This window comes from Vespa velutina, chromosome 7 (genome assembly GCF_912470025.1).
Source record: "Vespa velutina chromosome 7, iVesVel2.1, whole genome shotgun sequence".
NCBI classification, from domain to species: Eukaryota; Metazoa; Arthropoda; class Insecta; order Hymenoptera; family Vespidae; genus Vespa; species Vespa velutina.
This window is the reverse complement of record NC_062194.1, coordinates 6,782,579-6,792,578: the sequence shown is the minus strand read 5'-3', so window position 1 is coordinate 6,792,578 and position 10,000 is coordinate 6,782,579. Positions and strand designations below refer to the sequence as shown.

General features: G+C 32.3%; 1 protein-coding gene across 4 annotated transcripts in view; it reads right to left on the bottom strand.

Annotated features, from left to right (window-relative positions):
- LOC124950291 (cAMP-specific 3',5'-cyclic phosphodiesterase) overlaps nucleotides 1-10,000 on the bottom strand; it is a 333,991-nt gene that overhangs the window by 159,048 nt on the left and 164,943 nt on the right. The window lies entirely within an intron of this gene.

The following is a 10,000-nucleotide window of genomic DNA, read 5'->3' as shown; positions in this document are numbered from 1 at the left end:
ATCATTTTAGAAGGTATTTCAAACGCTTTAATAAAATAATCGTCGGCGTAATTAATTTGAAAAATTAATTTCTTTTTTGTATATATAAATTAATTACTACGAGATATCCTTCGATATTTTCTCTTACCGATAAAAAGAGAGAAAAAAAAAAGAAAGAAAAGAAAAAAGAAATAAAGAAATGTCTCATAATGAAAGACCACACCTGTTACACAAAAATTTATATGCTGTCCGCAACAATTCCGAGAGATCTATTTCTTCTCTCATTTTAATTAGTTTATATCCAGTACCAACGATATTATTACCAGCAACGAAAGTAATTTAATTTTTATAAGTATTTCATCCTATGTAAAGTATCGTTTACAAAATTACAAGATGTTCATATAGCTAAGAAGAACAAGGGATCGAACAATTTATTTAATGAATATATTACGTTTTGGAGATAATACAAAACGTCAGAACTAATAATAATAATAATACTAATAATAAAAGAACAAAAAGTTAAAAAAAAAAAAAAAAAAAAAAAAAAAAAAAAAAAAAAAGAAAAAGAAAAAGAAAAAACACAGAAAAAAAATACAGAAAAAACAAGGAAAGAAAATGATATGGAAGAACGAACTTTGAGTTTGATATCTCTACTTCATTATTCCTAGTATAACAGCACATACACAAATGGTTTATTACGAACAAAGTCTCGTACATCATGAAACGATGTTAAGCGATCGATGATCGATATCAGATGGCGACACCTTAGTGCATTAAAATGCGTCGCGCACTTTCTTGATCGCGAAATAAACAAAGAAAAAATAGAAAAAAATAGGAAGGAAAGAAAGAAAAAGAGTGAAGAAAATGATCGGCATGTGCATGAACGAGAATAATGATACCACCGTGCATACACAAATATAAAAACATTCATACAGACCGAACAGACGAAGAGAGAGAGAGAGAGAGAGAGAGAGAGAGAGAGAGAGAGAGAGAGAGAGAGAGAGAGAGAGAGAGAGAGAAAGAAATCCACGCATATATTTTGCAGATGGACTACAATCGTCGTTTTTAACGACGCACGTGTTCGTATCTAATAGCAATCGTTATCATCTAATAGAAAATATAACGATAATGATTCGACACGAGCAACAACCGGATAACCTTCCGATCGCAAAATTACACGTTGCACGATGCACGTCGTTCACGTTGCACGTTCGGTTTTCTTCCCGTCCACGGTACACACACACACACACACACACACACACACACACACATACACATACACATACACAGAAACAAATACGTTCAAGTATATATTTACAGTTCTGTGCACACACATACTCGAATGTCTGTTACGCGACTTCTTTTTCTAACTACGTACAAGACGCGGAACGCATACGGATTTTCGAGGTCATTCTTACAATTAGGCGCCTCTTCCACACAAGGAAACGTTTCATTTTATTTTCTTTTTCTTTTTTTTTATTATTATTATTATTATCATATGAACGCGAATCTTTATCGTTGCCTTATATGCGAAAGAAGTTCTTTTTCTTCTTCTTCCTTTTTTTTCTTTTTTCTTGAAAACTTTGATCTTCAAAATCCTTCCTCCGTTAACTTGATCTTTGTTCATAATACACGCTCGAATTTCAAACTTCCAATATCATCTTTGGAAAGTTCGATATTTCTACTATCCTTTTCACTAACTTCGAAATCGATCGCATAAGTGTCCAAACTCTCTCTTTTGCTCTCTCACTCTCTCTCTCTCTCTCTCATTTTCCTCGAATTGTGAATAATCAGAAAGAAATCCTCGATTTTGCGTACTGGCCGCAAAATTTGGCTGGATTCGTGATCGGAGGAAGGGTGTCGCTCATTGGTCGAAAGTGCAGTCCCGTGCAGCCACCGGCAACGGCAGGAACCCGCTTCGTATCGATCCCTTAGGACCGGAGACACTCTCTCTCTCTCTCTCTCTCATTCCGATAGTAACACTCCCTTTCGTACATATGATATGTCAATGTCTCTACATTTTCGCAACGAATCAAATCGCAAGGACGATGTATCTCATGGTTCACTGATTTCCTTCTAATGTGACATAGTATTCTAACTTAACGCCTAGTTGATTGCTTCAGAGAGAGAGAGAGAGAGAGAGAGAGAGAGAGAGAGAGAGAGAGAAACGGCAACCAGAGAAAAAAAAGGAAAAGAGAAGAGAGAGTCTATATGTGTGGTCTCGATGAAAATGACGATACAGTATTTATTGCTTTTTCTATATAGATATAGTAAGCCATATGGATTAGCCAGCTACAAAAATACAGTTGAAAACAGCTGCTTTTAAATTGCATATATATATATATATATATATATATATATATATATATATATATAGAAATATGTGTATGTATGTATGTATATGCTATGCAATTCGTTATTTCGAAACGGAAATCTTCAATCTCCTCGAAATTAGTTCCCACCTTTAGAAACTGAAACATCAAAGGATCAACTCTTCCTTTTGGACATTGTTATTCCACATAACTCATTATTTCGATGAAAAATCTATTATTCGCATACGAATATCTTCTTGCCCTTATTGCCCTATCTTCTTGATATTATCAACAAATAAATTATTTCATATAATCTTTAAGTTCTATACGATATAATTTGTCCAGATGTGAATTTGAAAAAAAATCGATGCCCTAGAAAAACAAACAAAAAAAAAAAAAAAAGAAAAGAAAAGAAAAGAAATAAAATAAAAGGAAAGAATAGAGAAGAGGAAAAAAAATCTCATTTTCTCGCAAAAAAATCGTTTCTTCCTCGGAGAGCTCTTAAACATTTTATACGAAAAAGAAGAAAAGAAAAAGGGGAGGGGCAAAAAAGAAATGGGAAAGATAAAAAAGATGAAAAAAAGATGAAAAAATGAAAAAGAGAGAAAGTGAGAAGAACCGCGGAGTTTCTTCATGCGTCAATTCGTAAACTTTTCGAAAGTTCCTTTAAAGAATCCTTCGAGTCGTTCTTAAATATCGTTTTAAAAAAGAAAAGCATTTTGCTTCAATCCCTTTTCTTTCTTTAACTTTCTTTCTCTCTCGCCCCGCCCCCCGCCACCCCCCCCCCTCCCATTCCCCAACCACCCATTAAAAGAACATGAACTCACTCTAAAAAAAATGTTCTAAATAATAATAATAATATTAGATATTCAATGCATGCAGAAAAAGTATAGAAAATATTAAATGAATTTTATCCTACTACTACGTTTTGTTCGTTTCGCTTTATCGCGAAAACCATGTAAATTATAGGATAGACATAGACATTCGATCGATAAGCGCTTTTAATGTCGTGTGCCTGGGAATGTAGAAAAACGAAACGAATTATTCGCGTTCGCTTCACGAGCTGTCCATTTTTCAAGCAAATCGGAAGCAACGTGTGCACCTTTCTCTTTCCATTTCACTCATTTTCTCTCTCTCCCTCTCTCTCTCTCTCTCTCTCTCTCTCTCTCTCTCTCTCTTCGTCTCTCTCTTTTTCTATGTCAACTCCCACTGCGCTTTTCCTATTTTTGTGATACACGAAGCATTTTCCTGAAACTGACACTCCTCTTTCCACTATGGCCGTTGATCACCTTTTACTTTGACTCGACCTTCCCCTTTTTTTCTTTTACATTACGTTTTTCGATTCAATCGACTCACGATGGCCTTTGGAAGATATATAAAAAAAAAAAAGAAAAAAAAAAAGAAAAAAGAAAAAAAAAGAAGAAGAAGAAAAAGAGAAAGGATTAAAAAAAAAAAAAGAAAAAAGAAAAATAGAAAAAAAGAACTGAATAGGATATCGTTCATGTGAATTTTCTATCGAAGCGTCCTTTAAATTTATCTTGAATTAAATCGAAATTTACTTTGAATTTCAACGCTTCAAACGATAACGAGATATTCCTTTCAAGTTTTCTATCCGATATTACGTTACATTTATAAAGTGAATTATCGGATAATAATAATAATAATAATAATAATAATAATAATAATAATAATAATAATAATTGTTGTTATTATTATAATTATGAAGTTTTGTAACTTTCCTCTCAGGAGTGTTACCAAAACGATATAAAATACGACGAAGTGTTTCGAACCAAGTTTGTTAAGAAAACTTAAAAGTAGTAGAAGATAAACCGTCTTTACAAGTTGTTGTTTCTCCTTGAAGAGAAAGACAAAAATATAATATATATATATAAATATATATAAACTTTCGCGTCATAGTTCTCGCACGTCTGTTGTATCTCAGGAATGCGATCTCCTTTTTGTTGCAAAGAGATTTCAGAAAGGACTTTATCTTCGAAGGAAGAGAACGAGAAAACATAGTCCTACTCATGCATGGAGGAAGAAGATAATAAGATACCTAGAAAAAAAAAAAAGAGAGAAGAAAAAAAGAAAAAGGAAAGAAAAAGAAAAAGAAACAATAAAAAAAAAAAATGAAACAAAAAAAAAAAAAGAGGCAAAGAAACTCGCTTGCGAAGGACTATAAATAAGAAGTTAATAAAACGAGCAAAGAAGTTCTTGACCTCGAGAAGGCCGTTCGTATAGATGCCGTTCTCCGAATGCAAGAAGTTTATGAATGCACGTAACTCGTAGTACTTTCATTCTGATGCATTACTCTCGATTAACATGATCTTGTTATCGTAAGAACAACCAACAAAACTCGTAAGATTCGTAATTATACCAATAGAAGATTAGTAAAAACATTTTCATTTCTCTTTTCTTCTTCTTTTCTTTTTTTTTTTTTTTGTCTTTCTTTTCTTTTTCGTTTGTTTCTTTGTTATTACTTTCAATTCAATTCAATTCAATTTATATTAATTATCTCAAAGTTTATATAACATATTTTTTGTCGACGCGAGAAGGGATAAGAATTTTTTGATAATATCGTTATCGGATATACCAAGATACAAACGAAAATGTTAAATTCATTCAACTTTAACCGATTAATCATTCTATCGATATATAAAAATAAATTCAACTATTTTTTAGTTGGCTACAAATTGATACCGAACCGTATGTAATATACGACACCTGTATAAATACGTATACATTCACACGCAGAATGCCAGAGTCACGAGTCGTGTTGTCGATAAAACTATACGCTTCGACGAACTCGCACACAACTTGTTTAATTACAGTTAGCGATGTCACGCCGATAGGAATTAACTGTAGCGTGATCGTTAATTACGATCCCCGCCAAATCGGGGATTAATTTTTGTTTCGTCAAAATTCGTCATGGGTGATTTATTAGTGGAATATATGAGAAAGGTTTCATTTCTCGGATAAATTCTAATAATCCTCGTTGAAAAATTTCAAAAAGCTAATATAGTAGCATAGATTTTTTTCATCTTTTTTTCCTATACACATATAATATAAATATATATATATATATATATATATATATATATATATATGTATGTATGTATGTATGTATAATATATACAGAAAAATATATATGTATATATAAATATAACGTCAGCATCCAGGTCGGCCTTATCAAAGTAACGTTCGCAAGCAAACCCTCCACAGCATAAATTAGCGTTAATTCTAGGAGTCTGAATGTCGAAAAAAAAGTGGTAACATATTTCCTGCACAAAAACTAAGCAAATCCGTGTATATCCCTTGTCACAATGTTGACATAACATACATATAGTTACTATTTCACGAGGATATTCGAGATAGTACGATCTGTAGTTCGATATTATATTTTAAGAAGAAAATTTCTAATTGAAATTTATCTCGATTAAATACATCGGATTCTCAACAATCGTCATCTCAACAATCTTCTTTTTTTTTTTTAACACTTTTTAAATCGAATAGTAGAAAAAGAACGACATTCGTAACGTATTCGTTCGATCATTTAAACACAAGTGAAGAGAAAAAGATCTGAATTCTATGGTCTTTTCTATTTCATTCGAAAGAAATCTTTTTCAATGGGAGACCGAACTCTTTCGATAAAATCGAAAAGACGCCATGATCCCTCGATGAATCGCAAAAGAAATCCGTAAGTAAGTAAGTAAGTAAGTAAGTAAGTAAGTAAGTAAGTAAGTAAGTAAGTAAGTATGTAGTAGTCCGATTAAATATCGTCGCTTCTCCTACTTCCTTCTTTAATGTTCTTCTTTTTCTCTGCAACCTATCAGTCGCATACACTAGTCGGTTACAATAAAAAAATTCAAATACATAGTTACTATACTAGTCTACTTACAAGAGTTTCGTCTAGAGTTTAAAGAGTACCAACGGAGGACATGGATAAGTAAGAGTCGACTCACCTGAAACAAAAGAGGAAAGAAATTTCCATTAGCTCGAGAGTCGTGGTACTAAATTACATGGTCTTAACGACCACAAGGAAATATGACAAGGAAAGAGAAAATAAAGAAAAATAGAGAGAGAGAGAGATAGAGAGAGAGAGAGAGAGAGAGACAGAGAGAGAGAAAATGTTTCTAATGTTTCAGTATCATTTAACAAACGACTTCTCTCGTAAAACATGGACGATTTTTTCTTTTTTTTTTTTTTTTTTTTTTTTTTATATATATACGTACGTTCTTCTATCTTATTTCTTTCGTCAATGATATAAGAACAAAATAATTAATTTATCGTCTAATTTAATTAATAACTAAGATTCTTTATTTGCTTTCGTATTATGAGTTTGCATGATCGAAGAAAGACAAATAGAAAGCCATTAAGATCTTCGATACTATGCTTCGTAAAAATTTCATGTAGATCGGAGAGAAACGTAGAAACTTTCAATGTCTCGTCGTATATAGGCTCATTCAGTTTTACTAGAGATCGTAGAATAAATATGAAAAGCAAATAGATTCGAAAATGTTAGTTCAAGTCAATCGATAGAAAACTCTCTCTCTCTCTCTTTCTCAAAATCTTTCTTTCGAGATACTTCGATCGGAATAAAAATACATAACTTCATTATCTTTCCATAAAATAATTAAATATTATCGATTTTTACAATCGAATCAATTAAATAATATAAGGTTGAAGTTAAAGTTTCGAATTATTATTAATACAGGGCAATCGTTAGGATAGATATTTTATACACAGTACGATTGGAATATACGTGGGTTGGACTTTAAAATGGCAGTCAAGAGGGTATTAGACTGTCTTTGAACGGTGCAAAATGGAGGAAGCACACTTGTCCCCGATCCTGCCTTTTATATCGTCGTAAGACGCAGATCTGTCTCGAGATACTTCGTTTCTTCCTGTGACGTACACATATATGAAAAGAACAAGAGATAGGTAAAGCATTTCTCTTTTATTATAGACCGTAAGACTTACTATAACATCTTGTATGTCGCATATCAACTTCTAACAGGTGTCTACAGAAAATTTCATTCGCCGACATTCCTTTCATTCCATTCCTTTTTTGTAAAGCAAATTTTCTATTTTATCTATGTACCCGAGAAACATAAATAAAAATGATTTCTGGCAAATCAAATTATTATTATTATTATTATTATTATTATTATTATTATTATCATTATTATTATTATTATTAATGTCATCGTTTTAATTTTTTATCGAAGTTGTGTGATAGGAAAATTCGTTCAACTAGATTATCGTTAGTCAATGATAACGGCAGAATGGAAGGACGTTAACTCGATTATTTTCCATCGTACGTCGAACAACTAGTCAGTAGTACATCATATAATAATGAGTTTTCGAAAACACAACATGGCTTTCTCTCTCTTTCTCTCTCTCTCTCTCTTTATATATATATATATATATATATATATATATATATATTTATAATGATATATTGAGAAAACGTGTGGCATATATCCAGTGATCGATTAATCGGGCGCGTGAATTTCCGTTATCAGGAACCCTTTGAAACTTATATTTGTATTTGTATGGATATACACATACATATATCTACACTTATGCCGGAGAGAGAGAGAGAGAGAGAGAGAGAGAGAGAGAGAGAGTACGAGCTTGTTGTGTATATAATAGAGATTTACGCGCAATTGCGTCGACACGAGAAGATCAAACGTATATCGAACCGTAACTAATTATCGGATTTTAATAGCCCTTATATGGCGTTGCAATATCGTTTCATCAGTTTCACGATTATCAGCGAAAAGAAAGAAGAAGAAGAAGAAGAACAGGTATAGATAGATACCACAAAGTCGGTCGATATAACATAGCTACCTATTTGAAGCTGAGAAAAAAAAAGAAAAAAAAAATATATATATATATATAATTATTGTTACCGAGGAGGGACAAATTCGAGCGTAAAATATAAATAAATTATTATCTCGCACGTTGCAGCGAGACAGATTTATCACCGTCTCTCTGTACACGTGAGTAAAACCGTATAGCAGCAGCCTTACCCCCAACATTGTGGTTTACCTTCTACGGAAATTGATGCGAGTGCTGTTTAATATGATTTATCGCTATTATACTATAAAACGCAGATGTATATACTGGCGAATGAGATTATAAAAAAAAAAGAGAGAGAGAGAGAAAGAGAGAGAAAGAGAGAAGAAGATAAACAAAAGAAGAAAGAAAAAAGAAAATCAAAACAAACAAACAAGCAAATACTAAAATCCGAAACTTTTTTATCTCAAAAAAAAAAAAACAAAAAAAAACAAAAAAAAAAGAAAAAGAAATAAACGAAAAGGCGCGTTAATAGAAACATACATATATATATATATAATAAAAAAAAAAATATATATATATAAACACACAGTCATCTTTGATATGAAAATAACATGATCTCTATCGTTTGTCGTTACTTGACCGTATCACTTTTCACGTAAAGTCGATATTGTCCGTGTCGTGTATCAACAATACGAAGAATTCGTAGCCGTCGGCACGAATGGCTACTATGTTCTTTTTACGGACAGCTCGTAGAAACGTGCTAAGGTGACTCTATACCTACGTGAATGCATACATACTTACATATATACATGGATACACAATAGATACATACATACAAACAAACATCCATAGATATCTCACGACGACACGCCACTTCAAAATTCCACTCGCGTGTACATGCTTTCGTCTTCTTGCAAACACCGTTCTCTTCGATAGATCCCCCTTTTCCCTTCCATCCTTCCTTTCTTCCTTCCTTCCTTCCTTCCTTCCTTCTTTCCTTCCTTCATTCCTTTTTTCTTATCTTCGTTTCTTACGCTACGCACGATCATCTTCTCTTCCGTAAATTCCTCGATAATCACCTTCGCTTTCTTTTCACTTGATACCGTTCAAATATAACTTCGTAATGTCCAGATGCTAATGCGTTTTTCATCAAACGTATGTACTCTTATCGGCATATATATTTATATAGTATATACTTTCCGTGGAATAGCATATCGTATATATATATATATATGTGCATATATACATATATTATAAATCATAGCTATTCAGAAATTATATAAGGTTATAAATTTTATATTTGACGTATATTTAGTACATTGCATACATCGAAATGCGTGAGGTTTTAATAAAACAAGTCAATCGAAAATAGAAGCTTTTTCGATTGAGCTTTCAACGATTTCGAGCGATACCAAAGGGTCCATCGAAAATTTCTACAACATTTATAGCCCCTCTCTCTCTCACTCTCTCTCTCTCTCTCTCTCTCTCTTGGTTGTGGTTGAAAAAAAAAAGAAATAAAAAATAAAACCGCCCACTACCACTTAACTATAAATTTATTGTAAATTCTACGTCATCAATTTCTCATATTTATTCGATTTAACCGAGAACATACAAAACGAAGGATAAATAGGATAAACGGAGAGTAAAACCAAAAGCTAATTAGGTTGTTTCATACTGATCGCAATACTTACGCTTTCAACATTCAAAAGATTAACCGAATGAGAACGAGCTTAGTTCGAAAATTTACGAAAGTGATAATCATACATAATCCGACATTAATCCTATTTTGAAACTGTGAAAATTTTGAAGGTGCAAGGAAACATAAATAGGAAGAAAAATATTGAGAAGGTCTTCGAAACAAAATTGTCCTTTTTTAATTTCTTCCAAATGACACATTATTTATT